The following is a 13,002-nucleotide window of genomic DNA, read 5'->3' on the forward strand; positions in this document are numbered from 1 at the left end:
CAAACTTGTCAAAACCCTGCAGAACTATGTCAATTATGTCAAAAATGCTTACAGGTGCCACAATATGTGTCAGCACTCAAATGACTCCTGTCAGCCATTGCTGAAATTACAAGAAACCCTTCTGGGGACAAAAGGAAGCAGAGGGAAAGGAGAGAATCCCACTCATTTTATTGACACTGGTCACTCTTTCACATTAGTGAAGGTTGGAGCAATTCCTTCTTTACCTGCAGCATTGTTCTTTAATGAAATGAGTAAATAGTTGCCTCTCAAAAAAAAGCCTCATGGTGGTGATCAACAGCCATTTGAACATGTTCCAGCAGTGTGCCCAGATGGCCAAGAAAGCTGATGGCCCTGTGACCTGCACCAGCAATAGCACGGCCAGCAGAACCAGTGATCATTGCCTGCACTGAGCACTGCTGAGGCTGCACCTCAAATCCTGGGCCCAGCTCTGGCCCCTCACTACAAGGACATGGAGAGGCTGGAGTGAGTCCAGAGAAGGGCAATGGAGCTGGGGAAGGGTCTGGAGCACAAGTCTGATGAGGAGCAGCTGAGAGAGCTCAGGTTGTTTAGCCTGGAGAGAAAGAGGCTCAGGGGAGACCTCATCACTCCCTAGCATAACCTGAAAGGAGATTTAGTGAGGTGAGGGTCAGGCTTTTCTCCCTGATCACAAGAAATAGAACAAGAGGAATTGGCCTCAAGTAGTGCCAGGGGAGGTTCAGATTGGAAATTAGGAAAAAATTCTGCACTGAAAGGGTGGTCGAGCATTGAAACAGGCTGCCAGGGAAGTGGTAGGATCACACCCTTGGAAGTGCTCAGGAAGGGTGAATGGCACTCAGAGACATGGTTTAGTGAGGAACATGACAGTGCTTGATTAAGCTGAACTCACTGATCTTAGAGTTATTTTCAAATATTCATAATTCTATGTCAAGAAACTAATATTTTTACTGTAACTTTCCGAGCAAGATATTTTTAAAAAAACCCAACAAACCAATCAACCAAAACAAATCTCTGTGGCTTAGATAAAAATTGATTAAAAGTACTAATATACACAGAAATTTTCTTAAAAACCCTTTTCCTGTTTTGTAGCAAGCAACATTCTGCAGTGTTCCTGAAAATCATCAAATACACTTATATTGCCATGTAGATAGGAATCTACAAACTGTAAAAGTTTCCCTCTGCTCTCATTCATTTGCTTAATTGTTTCTCTCCATTTAAACCATCCATAAAGAGTTCATGGAAATAAACAGTATCTCAAGGAGAAAGAGCAGATGCAAACAAAACAGTTTATATTGGACAGTAGGTAGCAGTAGTAATTCTCCTTGCCTATTTAGACTGCCCTGAACTACTACCTAACTAAACATTCCTGTTTTCTTTCTCCATAAAACCTTTCCAGTAAATGACAGAGCGTGCTTTGCAGGCCAACCTGGTGACAGCAGAGAGTTTATAATGTCACTGGCAGAAGAAAGGGACTAGATGAATCGCCCTAGAAATTTTAGATTAAATAAAAAACAGAAGCTGCTACATATTAACTTCTTTTTTTTTTCCCTTCCTATAACCTTTTCTCCAGAAGGTGTCTTGTTTCTCTCTGTCTCATTTGGCTCACTAGAACACCTAGTATGGATGAGAGCTCCACAGGGCTTGATATACAATGAATACGACACACAACAGTGAACAGCAAAGCATATCCAGAGACTTAAGACTTAAAACTAATTATATAGCAGGGACAAGCAGAGATAGGGAACACAGCAGGAAACAAGCAGTTTGCCAAAGTTTCCTTGGCATGCTGTTCCTTTCCATCTCTTACAACAGAAAAAAAAAAAAAAAAACAAAACAGCATACTGTTAGCATTTTTCACCCACAGCTCTCAAGGAGCTTTACAGACATCATTGCTTTTCCCAGCTTTTGTATGTTGGGCAAAGAAAGTACGTGACTTGTCTGAGGACTCACAGTGACAGGATAGCAGACTCAGGAGCATTGTGTAATTGCACCAAATATCCTTCATATTGCTTTTCCTTTGTTGTATTTTGGTGGGTTTTGGGATTTTTCATAAAAAAGAAACTGTTACTTTCACCTTCTCTCACTCAGTTGTTGCCATTACTTTGAGGAGCAGACCAAAGGACAGTAGATCTTGCCCCCAGTCCTGCTGCAAAAAGGGGCTCTAAACTTAAAATAAGCACACAAGAGAGACTCCTTCCACATAGCAGTGCTACAAACATACATGTGCCTGGCTGTATCTCTCTCCTTTTCAGAAAAGGAGCTGGCTTATGTCCTAAATTTCCTCATGGGAACCAAATACTACTGTAACAACAAGTGCACAGATCAGACTAGTAACTTCTCATGGAAAGAATAAGAGCACTGTGCCTGGAAAGCCTAGCAGCTACACTTCTGGATCCCACATGCAACTAGATTAGCATCATACCTAAGCAGAGCTGCAAGCACCCTGTGAAACACTTCCCATTCACCTCAGCAGAGGACTTTGAATAGAAAAATAAAAGCCAACTGGGTTCAGAAGATGTCTTAAACTACAGTTTTTTGAGAGAAAATGGGTTGGCTCCACATATTTGCAAAAGGAATCTTAAGAAGGACTCTTAATCTAGTCTCTCCCCAGTTTTTGAAATGTTTGTAGCAGAGTTTTGATTCATTTATATCCATGTAGTGAAAAATACATAGATATAAATGAGCAGCAATTATAAATTCAGCACTAACTGAAGCAGGAACCTCAGATACACTGGGTGCTCTGAGGGATTACCCCTCTGATCATGCAGACACATACAAAGGCAGGCAAGAAGCCACCCTTCCCAAGTATCATTGCTGGGCATTACCAGGAACACAAACCTCTTCAGTAGCACTGTGTGCACAGCAAATGACAAATGCTGACAGTTCAATGAATGGCACTGAGAGCAAGGAGCTAAATGATGCACTCAGCAGCTGAAGGGTAGTCATGACAGTCATTAAAAATGAAAAATTACTGCCTTAATACATTGTGTCTTCACAAGCAAGTACTTGCCTTTGTCCCTGTTGAGACTTAAAAAATCTACTGAAACAAGCAGCTTAGAGTGGAATCCACACAACACTGAGCAGTGGTATCCTGATAGGTTCAGTCATAACTTAGCAGTGATGCATGCCCAAATGAGTGATTAAAAACTAGACCAAGGTGTTTTTGTTTTTGTTTTTGTTTTTGTTTTTGTTTTTGTTTTTGTTTTTGTTTTTGTTTTTGTTTTTGTTTTTGTTTTTGTTTTTGTTTTTGTTTTTAATTAGAAAGCCTTCCATCTCATTTTCAAAATGCTATTTTTTTACTAGAAAGAAACAAAAAAGATTAATTGGAGCTCCCCAGCTCCATATTTTGATTTTTATTCACAATGTGGTTTGTATGGAGGATCACTCCATTCCTGCAGTAACCCCACAACACCCAGTACTTCAAATATCTTACAGTAACTGCTTGGAGTAAAGGAGCAATGGGTTCCAAAACTTCCTGCTGACTCTTCTTCATGTGTATACACCTTTCAGCTGAATAGTTGGAACTCTCAGATGTGCTGGTTGGGTCTTTCTCAATCCTACTAGTAGCTTTGTGCTTTGCCTAAAAAAAGTTATACAAACATTAGGCCAGTGAAATATAGCCCCATAGATTACAGTTATGGCCTCTGTAGAGCAATATTAAAGTTTCAGTTCTTGCTTTGAGCAAGTTTAAAGGATTATGTCAAAAACAACAGCTAACAGAAGGACTGAGCAAGCTATAGCTCAGAGCACTCATGGGGCTGATGACTGGAGCACTTTGCTCTGCTTCAGATATTTTTGGGATACAGTTTCATTCATCAGCTCAGGCACAAGGAACAAGCAGATAGAGCAGAACAGCAGCAGCTGGTAAAATAAAGGAAAGTAGACACATGTATGTTCCATATTATCAAATCTTCTGACCACTCAGAAGAAAAATTCTATGTTACTGTGAAATCATACTGATGGAAAATTGTAGATATATAGTTTAAAAGCTAAATTTTTCATATCTTCAAGTGTGTCAGAGAACAAACAAGGATTCAGAGAATTTAAATGTATGAATTTAGTACTGATAAGCACATTTTGGAGATTATGTGGTGCCAAAGTCCTCTTATGTATCTAACCTTATTTCTTCTGTAGTGCTATTGATTTACCTAGACCTACCCCTGAGTAAAAGTACTACTCTGGGTAAGATTATTATAATTTGACCTTTAAAGACAATTTCAGAACATCCTAGTTAATTCAATTTTATAAGTGACATTAACACCTATCACATATTACAAATGCTCTTAGAAAATATTAAAATGAACAGTAGATGTGTAAAAAGAGGCAACAGAGCACCTAATGCACCTTAAACATAACTACCTCACAAAAATGTCTTCAGTCGTATTAACACCCATAAAAGAAAAAAGCAGTGTTGTGAAGTCCTTTTTTTCCAATGCATATGCTTCCCAAACAGTTGAGAGGGAAGGCCTGGGAGCAGATCCTCTGATGGTTTTTGGCAGGTTTTGTAGACCAGCAAAACAAATGTGTTCCAGAAACCAGTGCCTTCCTGTGTGTATCTCTAGGGCAAAGTCCAGATCTGAACAAAAGCTCAGCAGAAGCCTCCCTTTCTTGTTATTCTTAATAAAGCCGAATCAAAACACAAAATATTTAGTCCTTTACTAATGAGGCTGAAATGAATTTATGAATTTCACCTGTAATATGAATTCCAGTTAACAAGTCTATTTGAAACTCACACGAAGAAAGCAAGGAACCAGGGCTGCAGGTAATCAAAGTCTTGGCTAATCAAAGTTTTGACAAAGTAATATAAAAACTCTAAATCTCAGAAACAACATGCAGCATTTTCCATACAATAGTGCCAGTCCTTGGCAGATCTTTTAAAAGGTAATGTTTTCATTTGCAGTTTTCCAAGTTCATCTGGCTTCTGATAAGGTCTATGTTTGACTCTTTCTCTCTGCTTATCAGGTTTCAGAGTTTCATTATTAAAACCTGTATATATTTACTGCCAAACTTTGTCTCTTGAGTTAGAATTTTTCCATGTTTAACGCATTTGAAAATATTAATATGGATATACTGTACACATTTATTTGAAAGTAAAAACTTTTAGATGTTTTTATAATAAGGATCAGAGAAGGAAGGAAACAAAAATTTTCAGAAACAATAATCTAATCCAAATAAAAGGCTAACATGTTTTCACCTGAGCTTGACAAATGTATTTTAAGATCACAGTCTCCTACAAATTATAGACAAATTTTAGAAAAGAGTTGTCTTAGTTTCTTTCTTTCAAGGTGCAGCAACTAGAAAAGGTTGTTTCACTAGCATTAAGTATTGTTGCACTAGCAGTGATTTTTTTTTTTTCCAATACAAATGATAAATCTTTATTTGAATAGATCATTTCTGTAAGACAAATGAGAAGGCATTCAGAATACCTTGATGTTAATTCAAAGTCTGGGTCCTCTTCCAAAGTTCACCTGAGCAAATGCAAATTCATTTTTTTGGTGTACCATCAGACAGATGTGAGAAAGACCATACTGATGTTTCATTACATAACTGCAGATGGACTTTCTCCTCTTTTCTTTCCTCCACCTCCTACTCATCATCAATTCTGAATGATGTTAAATTAAGTTCAACCTAGATATATGGATATGCAACCTTTCTACATTCAAACAAGCTGTATATGGATGAAAAATGATTGATTTGAGCCATGGCTGTCCTGGCTTATCACATTCTTCTATAATAGTGCTTACCACCATTAACCTGGTATTAATATATTTTCCTTACAAGCTTCTCATTTCTCTTGCTCTGTAACCAATGTCATTATTTTCTTTACTTTCTTGGCAGAATGCACTGTATTCAGAAGTCTGACACTCTTGCATATGTTTGGAGGTTTCTCTCCCCCCTCTGAACGATCACCAACCGTGCAGGTCTACATGCACTTCCTGCAATTTGCTTTATTTTGCCAAACTTCTTTCAAGACAGTAGTCAACCTTTTAAATTGAGTTATTCCCATCAAATTTGCATCACAACCTACTAGCCCTTTGACTACTTTTATACACCTCTTGCTACAGATTTAAGATTTGAGAAATTCGCCTTTTCTTCTCTGCCTGGAAGAAGGTCCATATGTGTTCCAGGAGGTGTGAGGTAAATGCTGCCCTACCTGTCTCTTGATTCTGGACTGTCAGGGACTGATTATTTCATCCTTACAAAAGAAAACTCTGTGGGAGTTTGTGCCGCTTAAGCACAGCAGGAAGAGACCTATAAAGACATAATGACAGAGAAGAATATTTGTCCTTTGCATTATCAATCCCACTGTGTGACAAAGGCAGCTAGATCCCTCTACCTCAGGGATAAGAAGAAGGCATGGGAAAAGATGACCATTTTCTTCTTTTGCTTGTAGTTATCCTTTCGCTGTGTGGCTCTCCTACCTACTGAGATTTTTATCTTCCCTCACATTCAAAGTTTGTTCCATCCAAGTATTTGTGCACTTTTCATTCCACAAAGTCTCCTTTGTCCACATTTGGAAAAAGCACACACGAGAGGACTAAGCTTGCAAAATGCAAAGCAAGAGTTCCACTCAGCAAGCTTCTTTTTTTTTTTTTTTTTTTTTTCACTAAAATTAGCTTCCTTAAGAAAATGTATTGTTCTTTATAGCCAAGGTGAATGCAAGCTTCTTATCAGGATTGAAATAAATACACCAGAGAAGCTGATAAAAAAATTTTCAACTTTGTGAACAGGAAATATTACAGCAATATGAAACAACTTTCAAAAGCTTCGTGTAACTTTAGGAAAATGAAATTATAAAAAATGGGACAGAACTCACAAAACATAGCAGAAATATTTTTTTTTTAAAGGTGACCAAAAGACTCAAACATTGGAAAAATATTTTCACAGAAACTTTTGAAAATGCTGGTTTTGACTAATCCAGAATAAAAGAAAACTCCAAGCAGAACGGCATGTCACTCAGAAGAGATACAACCAGTCCCTTTAGTTACAAAAAAAAAAAAAAAAAAATAGAAGTTAAATTCTTTGGAATTCTGTCAATTTAAACGGCTCTCTGTGATGACCAAATTCACTAGTACACATCCTTCATTGAATCTGAGAGAACGGTGATAACAGAATTGCTGATGCTCAAAAGCAGAGGATTTAACCCCAAGTATATTTTCATTAGACTCCCATTATGAATATGACAGCAATGTTTTAACAAATGGGTTTTTTTAAATTGAGAAATTTCTTTATTTTTTACCACAGAAGAGGTTCTCTGGAAGGCTATATACTCTAATTAAATGTCACAGAGAAGGGTCATCCATTCTGCTTCTGTTGGCAGTGAAATGGTCTACCAATGCCACAATATAATTTGCATCACTATCATTATTGCTTGTAAGCAAGTTCTGTGATCTTGAGATATAATTAATGTAGATGGAGTTGCATACACATAAAACAGGATTAGCTCTTTTCAAGATGGCTTTGATCCTACTCATAATTAAACCCCACACACCCAAATATAGGCTAGAACAGGTTTTCAGGAACATTTGCATAAAGGTCTGTAACTCTGTTGTACATTTCCCCCACAGCCTCCAGAAGACTAATGATCTCTTTTCTCACATTGTGAAATCAATGATTTTTGTGAACAGGTTATACTAGAATTTTGGGCATTGCTTCACAAAGCCAATTAGAATAGTAAAATAAGATTACATATTCATTTTAGGTCACTGCAGTGATTTTTCTCTCATTTCAGCATGTCACACATCTGTGGTAGTTCTCAGTCTATCTTTAGTGTAAATTTTTGACAGTTTGCTGCAAATGTTTCATTCTGACTCCTTTGTTGTCTGCTTTCCCCCTCATGGCTGTGACAGCCATGACTACCTATAGTGTCTGATACGGGTGAGAGTGGCTGAAATGTGTCTCCAGTCATTGCTAGGGAAGCTTTACATGGGACTGAAAGTTTCTTCATTTTTCTTGAAAAGCATAGGTTTTTATCAGGTTTTGATATTCCTGATGTTATGAAGCTCTTTTTGTTATGCTATGGAATTGAAAGAAGTCATGCAGGTAAAGGTACTTCACTTACAAATTAATATGCATATCCCTTTGCTACAATCCACATGTTCTTAATATAAAATAACCAGGTGATATTCCTAGAGTGACCTGGAGAGTTGAAAACATACACAGTGAAAAGGGTATGACCACACAGGCAGCTTTTGAGAGCTGCTTTGCCCGTACATTAGTAGGTGTAATTCACCTGAGATGGGCTTCCTTGAAATGTAAATCTGGAATCACAGCAAAAGAGATGCTCATTAACTCAAATAATATGCACAAAATCTCTGCCTGCCAGAGTATTCTGACATTAACATCCCCCACAGAGGCAGAAAGAGCATTTTTCATTGTTTGGAGTTTTTTGTGGATTACATGCAGTCCACAGGGATACTATGACTGTATCTGCATCTCATATCTAGCACTGAGCCTCAAACCTGGGCTTATGTGGACTTAAAAAATGTTGCAGCCCTTTGCTACTCTATTTAGGAAAAATATACCCTCTGCTATGGAAAAATGCTTTATTGCCATAGGCATTTCTATTAACTTTTATTGTAGATGGTGTCAAAGTTGCCAAATAAAAAAGCCTGTGCTACAGCTGTCGCTTTAGCCCTGTTCTGGCCTGTGATTCATCAGAAGGGTCTTTACACTCTCAGGTACAAAACCTTTGTTTGTCTTAGTGCTCATGCTGCAGAGTGCACAGGTTCCTCTGTGCCAGACTAAACGGCCCTTGCTTGATGACTTGAGTGAGCATAAAAGCACCAGGAGCACATAGCACTTGACAGGTGCACGGAGCAAACTGCTGGGTCTGACACGGTGCACTTACCCAGCTTGCTGGCAGGAACTGCTCCTTTGCAGATATGAGAGCTGATCACAGCTCTGGTAGCGTGGGGGTGGCCTCGTGTTGTGCCACAGCCTCTTGTCACTTCTGGCACTGTGGCAAGAAATGCCACTGAGACAAGAGCAGTTATGCTAAAGCCAGTTGTTGCTGTTAGCTAATTAGATCCTCATCCTGCCTGTTAGATTCCAGTAACGCTTCTGTTTGTTTTCATTAAATTAGATATTTTCTTCTGTACAGCATTCACTAAATTAGGTAGAAGTGCAATGTTTATGGAGGAGGATCAGAACACATCATCTGCTCTGAATCAGTGGAATAAGAAGGCAGCAAGCTGGGTGAAACTGACTGATCCCTCCCTCTCCCACGTCTACAGTCCTATCAAAACCACACCATGTCCCACATACATATAGCAGGTCAATACAGCTGTAGCCCTCAATATTCCCTCTACTCCAGAACAGAATGAGATCTATCAGCCACCAATTTATTCCTCTCTCATCCTACAGCCTGTCCATAAAATGCAAGTGACAGTAATACAATTTCTGCAGCCTTCACTTGGCAAAATTATTTTATTCTGGCTTTGATACAAGTTTTAGGATTTAGTCTGTTTTACCATTAAAACAGAGTTTTGAGAATTCCTATTGTATGTTAGCTATTGTCTAATAAATTGTCTGAAAACCCAAAGAACTGAATCCATATTTAAAATGTACAGCAAATTAGATTCAGAGAATAACATGCAAATAATGTCATGTAGATTTCTAGTGGTATTATAAAACAACTCTTATTTATTCAAACAATTACATTTTTTGGACACTGTGATTAATGTAGGTGATTTCAAGCTATACAACTTAAATTTTCAACCAAGGAAAAACACCAAAACAATGTAATTAACAACTACCAATTAAGAACAGATTTTAAAACTGCATGAAAGAAAGAGAGTGAGAAAAAGTCCTTTGATTTCTTAGGATTATTCAACTTTAAAGTACTTTATGCTCAAAATCAACAAATTATTTTTCCTTTGAAAGTGGAAAAGTTACTGGTCATTTTGGCTCTATTTTACCTTGTCAGGAGGTACAATCTGATTATTGTCATTCCCCAGTTTAAGTCAATGAGTGTGTTGACAGTAAAGTCTTTAGAAACAGCAGAGTTATAAGGAGGCACACTCAGTACTATTTTTAGTGACTAAGAACAACCCTGAAGAAGGGAAAGGGAAAATTCTTGGGGCCAACTTCAGTTTATTTTTTAATTCTGTAAAATTCGCTGTAAATTTTGGATTAATTACACAAGAAATTTCTAATCTAAGTAAAAGAAATGCAATAGAATTCATAGAAGCTTTAAACCAAGGAGTGCACTTAAAACCATGTATATTTGTTTGCATAATGTAAAATGTTTTTCCCTGGAGGCAGTGGCTGAACAAAACATAGCAATTGGTTTCTTATGGTGCCTGTGGAGTCTGACTATTCTCAAATAATTTTTAAAAGTGTAGATCATGATATCTACTAAGAGAGAGCTTTCCAAATTCCTACTCCTATTTTTAAATCTAAAACTTTTTTTAAGCAATTATCAATTTGACTGCATGAAAAATTAACATAAGTGACAATTATTAGTATTTTCAAATTACTCATTGTTGTCTGCACAGCGTATTATATAAACAGTTTTAGTTATCTCATGTTTTCCTGTGTTTCTGCACTCTTTCCTCTATGGCTTTATCCTCCAAGTAGGTGACAGATGGATTTTCACCAAAACAAGACAAGAAGCAGCCATCAGAGACAGCTTGTCTTAAGCAAACTGCAAGAAAATCTGCTGCTGAAGGACTGAGAGATGCACAGCTGTTGTGACAGAAGAGCCATACTGCATCACATGGCTGAGCTCTGAGGGTGAATCCTGACTCTCTACTGCTTGGTGACTTGCTCTGCTATTCAAAAATGTCCACAGTGAGTGCAACCATGATGCAAAGTGCCACCTGCTCTGGAAAACCCCCCTCAAGGCTGGGTTGGCCATGGCCACCTTAGAAATAGTGTTTAGAACCATAACCATATATCTTATCACCATACAACCATAACCATATTTCATATATTGCACAGATAGGCACTGCACAATTCTAAAGAAGCATCACTGGAGAGGATACAGCAACCCTTGAATATGCCAAAGGCTTTCTCATGGCATCAAGGATGCATGGTAGCTTCTGTTTTCCTAAGCAATACTGCTAGCTAGGTTACAAGAAGCAATAATAAAAGGGTTTGCATTTTCTTCGTGATTTTATGCATTTTATTTGTATAATTTTGGACAGTATTTTTTCTCCATATGTCACTAGTTTAAATTAAGAGAACAGTACCTATCCCACTGAAATCTGCTGAGATAAAGCAATTATGTAATGTGGAAGTTCTGCAAACCTTATCCATATATTGCAGATCCATAATTTGTGCTCTGCATGCCTGAGTTGGTTTTCACGCTCCAAGATCCAGCCCATTTTATTTGGCTTCTGGTTAACACATTTAACAGGGATAACTGAAAGCTAGAAGTGCATGCATTTCAACTTCTTTCAAGTTTCATGAACATAAAAATAGGAATGTGTCCAAAAGAGCTTTTATATCACAACAGTGCTGTTTTCAAAGCAAATTTGCTGTTTAGTAAAATGTGAACGTGATGACATAGAATTAGACTGCTGTAAATGCTTCACAAATGTACTGGGTCACCAGAAATAAATATGTCCACTTCTTTATACTTTGCTTAGCTGAATACAGGCTGCTCAGGTTTTTTACCCTGCAAACTGGCTTGTCTTCAGATATTTCACCTCTGAGCCAAACCCAGGCAGAAATGGAGGAGGTCCAAGGTTGTGAGGTCTATCCCTCTCCAAAAGAGAGGATCAAGTGCAGATCACTTTGCAGCTGGAAGGGGGAAGGAATGCTGTAAGCTGAGCTTGGATACACAAGGTTGTGACAGCCAAAAGATGTGGAAGGAGGTGAGCAAGGTAACTGTGGGCAACTTGAGATAGATACCAGCTAAAAGAATAACTGACTCGAGACCAAATAGCTGCAGAAATAGATCTGGGTAATCAATCAAGGGAAAACACTAATCTTCATCAGTATGGGATGTCATATAGGAATCATAGAGGAAGTACTGGGAGCTATGTGAACACCAAAATTCTGCTTGACAATCTGTCACTCCTGCAAACAAACTACTCCAGCTGAAGACACACTGTGACTGCCATCTCTTATGAAATTAAAAGTGCTTTTCACTTCCAGTTTAATAAAGATCTTGATAGATGTTATTACCAAAGCCCTGAAATAATAGCAATGCAAAACCTGGGGAAAATTTACAGTCAACTCTTGATGTTTCCAATATACTGGTTCCTTAACTTAATCTGAACGATTCCTGAAATTATAGCTGAAAATTTACAGATTTCCATAGTTATCCCAAATGTTGTCCTTTTGCACTGATCAGTAGATATTTGTACTGAACTTTCAGTAAATATTGCATTAAATTATACATCTTTACATTTCACCAATAGAGGAAAGCAGCTTTTAAAGCAATATATTGTTCACGCACCAAAACTGCATTTAATAGTTTTCTGCTGTATTGTTTTTGGTTCATTAACATTCATACTGCTGTCTGCCACCTCATTTGTTTCAGTGTTTGCTTTAAATTTGCCTTGCTGAAATAGTTTCACACTGTGCTTGCTCCGCTCATCTGTTCTTTCTATCTGACTAATGTTTTTACTGTATGATCATATTTTATATATTTATGTAGATTCTGTGCTGACTTATGCACATCTCTACACATAGTTATCATTTGGGGCAAAATCACACAGCCCAAAGTCAGTCTTGTGGGTAGTTTTTCATAAGAATAGCAGTCAGATATTCTTTTATCACAAGAGCTGCTTATTGATAATATGTAAGTCTTCCTTCTTCCCCAGAAGTTTAATTGCTTAGCTCTAAAGTTCCTATGCAGAGCTTGACACAAAGCTAAAATTAGATTCATCCTCCACTTCAGTGCCTGTCAGAGGAGTTCTGGAGATTCAGGCCCTTGAGACACAAAGACCTGATTCGCAAGAAATTGTTTTTGGAGACTTACACAGAGCAGAGTACTTGAGCTTGTTTAGCCCAAATGGAACAGCTACTGGACTGCACAGTTTCCATCAGGAG

Source organism: Oenanthe melanoleuca, chromosome 2, assembly GCF_029582105.1.
Source record: "Oenanthe melanoleuca isolate GR-GAL-2019-014 chromosome 2, OMel1.0, whole genome shotgun sequence".
Classification (NCBI taxonomy): Eukaryota; Metazoa; Chordata; class Aves; order Passeriformes; family Muscicapidae; genus Oenanthe; species Oenanthe melanoleuca.